The sequence below is a fragment of the Jatropha curcas genome, chromosome 4 (assembly GCF_041381405.1).
Source record: "Jatropha curcas cultivar XTBG-Jc1 chromosome 4, XTBG_Jcur_1.0, whole genome shotgun sequence".
NCBI lineage: Eukaryota > Viridiplantae > Streptophyta > Magnoliopsida > Malpighiales > Euphorbiaceae > Jatropha > Jatropha curcas.
In genome coordinates, this window is record NC_143154.1 from 25,196,241 (window position 1) to 25,202,627 (window position 6,387).

A 6,387-nucleotide genomic window follows, 5' to 3' on the forward strand; every position below is an offset into this window, starting at 1 on the left:
AGTCATTTTGCTTGTTGGATATCTTCTATTTTCTTTTAAAAATTACTTCCTCCTTTTCCACCGGTGAGACTTTTGCTTCGTGCAATACAAATAATACTATTATTTGTATTAATGATAAATATTCACATAATACTACATATTGTTACTCTTCAACAATTCTCATGTTTTAGTTAAGCATTTTAGGGTTGAATTTTGTGCATTATTATAATAACACCTAGCTTCTTTTTTTTTTTTTTTTTTTCTCAATTAGGTACATAACAAACATATATGGCTTCTGCCTCAACATATAGCCTCTAATTTTAATTTTGGCCGCTCACTAAATTTACTCCTAGTGCATTATATCTTAGCCATGGTAATGTCAAGCTCTCAAAAGCATCACAATGTACATGAATAATTCTAATTGACAACATTACTCCTGGTGCGAATGATTTTAATACAGAGTAGTGTAATTTTCCAATGGAATGCAAATGACTGATTGTAAAATAACCGCGAGTTTGACTATAATTTTATATTTAATTACAAAAGATTTGTCTTTATATTCTTCTTCATTCATATCAGAAACAAAAGTAGTGTAAAATAAAATGTATAGAATTACTTTTGTTAGCATATCTGTGATGCTAGTTGAGAATAAATAAAGGAAAAGTAAATTGTAGTGAATGAAGAAAGAATGAATGATATAAATGGTGATTAAGGGTTAATTAGTGCACAAAAAAGTTCAAGTAACTAAGTTTACTTATTGAAGAGATATGAAGCTAATTTGCTCTTTTTAATGATATTAAAATCAAAATATGCCTCCCAAGCACAAATGACATATGTGATGAGACGTTACTCCCTCTTTAAATTGATTAGTTTCCTCACCCATCTCACGTGTGATTTTGTGCCAATAATACAAAAACTTGTTTAAAATGTAATTTTATCTAGATAATTGATGGAATATAGATATATAACCTAGCAATAAAGTTAAATTTAAATTTCTTCTCTTCTAATACCTAAAAAAAAAGTTTTATTTTGAACATAGAGTTTCACAGATTTAAAAAGAGATCTCTTTTATTTCTTCAGCTTCAAAAATTATTATTACGTTGATGCAGCCTTGTACATATATACAAGGAAAAGCAAGACATTGAATGAAAGAATAGTTAGGTTATCCATTACAAATGCATGATTGAATAATTTTATTTTTTAAAACTTATAAATGATGATTGAATGATAGTTAGGTTATTTATATTTAATGGATGATTGGCTGTGTATGCAAATATATATATATATATTTAAAAGCAGAGCAATTTGCATTATATAAAATCCAAAATCAAGTGTAAGTCTTCGAAATTGTCAAGTATGAGAATGACAACAATTATTTGGCACGGTTGTAAGAAGATAAGATGTAATGACAGCAATTGTAAGGAGATAAATTGTTTTATATTTTTAGATAATGTCTTTATCATGATAATATTTATTAGTTACATCACATCAAGATAATGCGTTAAATTAAATTAAAATTTAATTAAAATACAAATAACTCAAGCTATAAAATAAGAAATAATTAATTTCTTGAATGAGATTATGTTGATTTTCCATTACATCTGTACTCAACTAGATAAAGTCTTTCCTAACTGATGAGCTCCAGTTCCTTCTAAATGGAGAATTTTTGGTTTTATTCTTGTAATTTCTGTTTTGTAGTTTTTTTGATATGCCTTATAGCAGTTTAGAAAGTTATAGTAGTCTCATATACCAAAGCTGAGTTGCATGGAAATGAGACATGAGATACAAAACGTACGAGATACAATAATTTTTAAAAAAAGTTAGAACATTCACTCGCTTAAAATACACTACACTATTAATATTTCAAATAAATAAACAATCATTTATAATAAACATAAAATAAAAAAACACTAAATTTCTTATCAACGACACAAAAGCAAATTAAAGAAAATATTTCTTTTTTTTTTTAAAAGTCTTCAACTTAATTGAATTTTTGTTTAAAAAAGTTGGAACTTATTTTTTGTAAATTCTCTCCGTTAAATTTGGATCATTGAGTTGGAATTTCCAATTTTTCATTTAGATATCCCTGAAAGACTATATTGATTGGAGCGAAATAGAAGATGTTATCTGTATGGATAGATGAATATTGTGTTTCCCTAACCTTTCTCTTGCCCTTAGCAGAACTTGAGTTTCCTCTACTTGTCATTATAAGAAAATAATATGTAAATTGGAAAATTGAACAAAAAAATTAGAGAGAATAATTAGAAATTGGATTTTGAATAAATTAATTGACAATAATTTGGACAAATAATTAGAGATTGGATTTTGAAAAAATTATTTTGTAATATTTTAGATAATAATTTATAAATCAAAATTGGAGAGATTGTAGAGTAGACAATAATATTGGTAAATAAAAAAACATCGGTTGATTAGCTTGATATACGTAGTATCATATATCATGAGCTAGGTTGCACGAACACGAGATACGAGAACTTATGGATACGATAATTTTTAAAAAGTAAAACATCCATATACTTAGGAAATACTCATATATTAATATTTCAAATAAATAAATAATCATTTATAATAAATCATAAACATAAGATAAAAAATACTTAAATTCTTATTTCAATATAATTAGTTAGATTCTTAAAATTATTATTACTATTGAAAAATACATTAATAGTGTGTATGCAATTTCTTATGTAGGTCATACCATGCATGACTTTTGCTATTGCATACTTTATGAAAAATTTCGGATAATATTTAAAAATACATATTTTAGCATCGTAACTTTTCAGCATATCTCAATAAGATACATTTTTATCATATATAATTTACTATTTTTGAATGATATTATAAAATACTATTTCATCTTTTAATATTACCCTGCACATTGTATAGATTATAAGGGAAAAAAATTATATCTTCAGATAATATCATATAGGAGGAAAAAACTAAATTGATATTAATAAGTAAAAACTATTTTATTTGGAAATAAGAAAGGAATATAAGGGAAAAGAATTGTGATAATTTTTTCTTCAAATTAGAAGGAAAATAAAAAACTATAAAAATAAATTTGTAGAGAAAATTAATTTTATTTTTCTTTTATATCCAAAAAAAATAAGTAACAAATTTTTTTCAAAAGCAAATTTAGTCCCTTCTTATTTTTTCCGATTATTCATGAACAAAAAGATATAAAAATAAATTTAAAAAAAACGCTTCATCACATGATACGAGAACGTAATGCGAGAACGTAATGCGATGCGATAATTTTTAAAAAAGTAGGAGATCCACACGCTTAGGACACACTATACTAAATAAGTATATATTAATATTTGAAATAAATAAACAATCATTTATAATAAATCATAAACATAAAATAAAAAATACTTAATTTATTATTTAAATATAATTAGTTAAATTCTCAAAATTATCATCACCGTTGAAAAGTACATTAATAGTGTGTGTGTATTTTTTTATGCAGGTCATATTAGGGGTGTCAAAAAGGGTCACAACACGCGAACACGATTAGCCTAGCACGCGAAATAAATGGGCTAGTGTTGAGATCAAACGAGTTTGTGCTATAAATGACTCACCAATTTATGACACAAATATAAATATGTTGTATCGCGGGTTGACATGTGGGTTAGGCGAGTGACCTTTTTATTTAAGAGTAAAGAGGTAAGTTTAGTATTAAATATAAATACTCCAACTAAAATCTATTTAAATTTTATTGCTGTATTACTTTTTTATTTTAATTATAAATCTTAAAGAATTTATGCATTTTACACGTGAAAATTTATTTTTAAATATGATTGGAGTTAAATAGGTTAAAAGTTAAAAATAATGTAAGCAGGTTAAGTGAGTCGTATATAGATCAACACGACTTACTTAACCTGTTTATGATATTAAGCGGGTTAAATATGTCACGTTCATGTCAACCGTCTAATTTTCATATTCTATTTATGTCGAAATTATAAAAAATTATTTCATCTTTTAATATTGCTTCGCACATCACGCGAGTTCTGACACTAGTAACAATTTAAAAAAAAAAATCTCCAAAAATGCAAGTAGAAATTAATTATTTATAACTCATTTTAAAAATAGGATCTCAAATCTCAACAAACGCAAGAAATTTTTTTTAAAACAAATCATTAATGATTATAAAATATTTAAAAGAGTCTTAGCTAAGAGCATTATTTTTGATAAATTCAGTTTAAATTATTACATAATTGAAACAATAAATTTTTTTGATAAGAAAACTGAATTAAACACTACTGAAATTCTAAAAATAACCAAAATAATTGATTATTTTGGTTCTTTGCATTGGACTTGATATCGGGGTTACGGTGAAAAAGTATTTCAATGCATTTTTTATTTTTATAATATAGCTTCTATTATATACTTTATAATTAATTTACATATTTTGTTAATAATTTTTATTGTAATTTTTTTAGTAAATAAATATACGTTAACAATACAATAAGAAAGCTATTTAATAAATTAAATTAAATATTTATAAATAATTATAATTTTTTTATTTTTTAGCCAATCCAAATCATGAAAGCATTTTAAAAAATTATTAATAAAATTATATTCTTTAATAGAAATAGGATTTGAATTATATAAGATATCAATATAACGAATTAAATTCGAGATGTTTAAAAATAATAATTTTTATCTTATTTTTTGGCTAATCAAATTAGAATGTAATATGTAATTAAAGAAATTTAACTATACTCTTTTTAAATCATATCTGAATCATCTAGATATATTTATTTAAAATAAATTCAAAAAAATATAAAAATCTTCAAATGCCTCATTTACATATATTATTTACAATAATAATGTTGAAGCTAAATTATAAATTATAATAATAATAAATTATTAAAAATTATTAAATTATTAATAATAATTTAGATAATAATATAAAGAATAAAATATAATTAGACATAATAAAATAACAATAGTAAAAATTTAAAATTTTGAAATGCTTCCTTATCTATATTTATTTATCTATTAAAAAAGTCAAAAAAACATCCAATCAAATTATAGAAATATTATATATATTTTTAGATTAAAAATTTTTAATTGGTTAAAACTAAGGTTAATTTAGAATATCTTAAATTTCACAAGGACAATATCAGTAATTCTATTATTCCCCCCTTATTCCCACTTTTATATATAGTATATAGATTAATTAATTATTTTGACAATTATACCCATTGTTTTTCCTCTAAATTTAGATAATGTATTTTTTTTTGTCATTTTAAGTTAAACAACTAATTAAATAGCTATTTTTATGGAGCACTTCTAATTTAAACCGTTATACAAATAATTATCAATTAACCGCTAATAGAATAGTTAAAAGTTACTAAAAGCCTATTTGGTTCAACGATTCATACCAACTGATAGTTAGTGGCTGATGGTTGATAGCAATTAGCTGATTACTATTAAAATATAAAATGAATATTAAAGGCATAGTTGTTTTTATATATTACTAGTCTTTTGTATGATGTGCGTTGTATGTTGACTATGGTCGTTATATACTCATTTTTTATCCATATAATATTAAACCATAAGTTTTGTTTAAATTTAAATAAATACAAGTAGTTAATTTGTATTGTACTTTACCGTACAAACTACTTGCAACGTTATTTCTTACATAGTAAAATCTTTAGACCTAATCTTTAAAATAACAAATACGATAAAGACAAGTAAAATCAAATTTTGCTAGGTTAGCAATCTAGTAACGACCAAAGAATATGGTAAAAGCACTATCCAAACTAAAACAAATCCCTCTTTGTTCACCTCTATCAATTTCAGAGAAAGCTGTAAAGCGATTAGGTTCTTTCTTAAAAACCATATCATCCTCCACTACCGACATGACTTTTTCAATTGTTTTTTTGGTGGTCTTCTAATAACTGATATCCATAGGCAACTCCTTGCAAAGGCAACATAAGTTTTGCACTATTATTATTTAAATCCAACAAAACTCTATCTTGTTCTGTCTTCTTCAAAGGCTTTAACTTCTTATGAGTCATCATCTTTCGGAGTTTGTTTAGGGTTCCACATCCAAACAACTGGGTTTGATCGGTGTTAAATTTGTTCGGATTGAAGTACTTTTTAATGGTTGAAATGGTTTAATTAAGGAGAGGAAGGCAAGTTTAGAAGCCATGGCAGTATTAATACTAATGGTAACATTTAAGATAAGTGAAATGGAAGAAAATGGGGAGAAAAAAAAGGTTAAAGAGGGGATGGGATAGAGAGAGAAAAGGAGATAATTGAAAATAAAAAAGAAATGACATTTCTTGTCATTTCAAAAAATTCATCTCTATCTCTTTGTTGCTTTCCCATTGATTTAAGATTTTTTTGGATGGAGGAAAAATAAAAGGTGAAAATGCT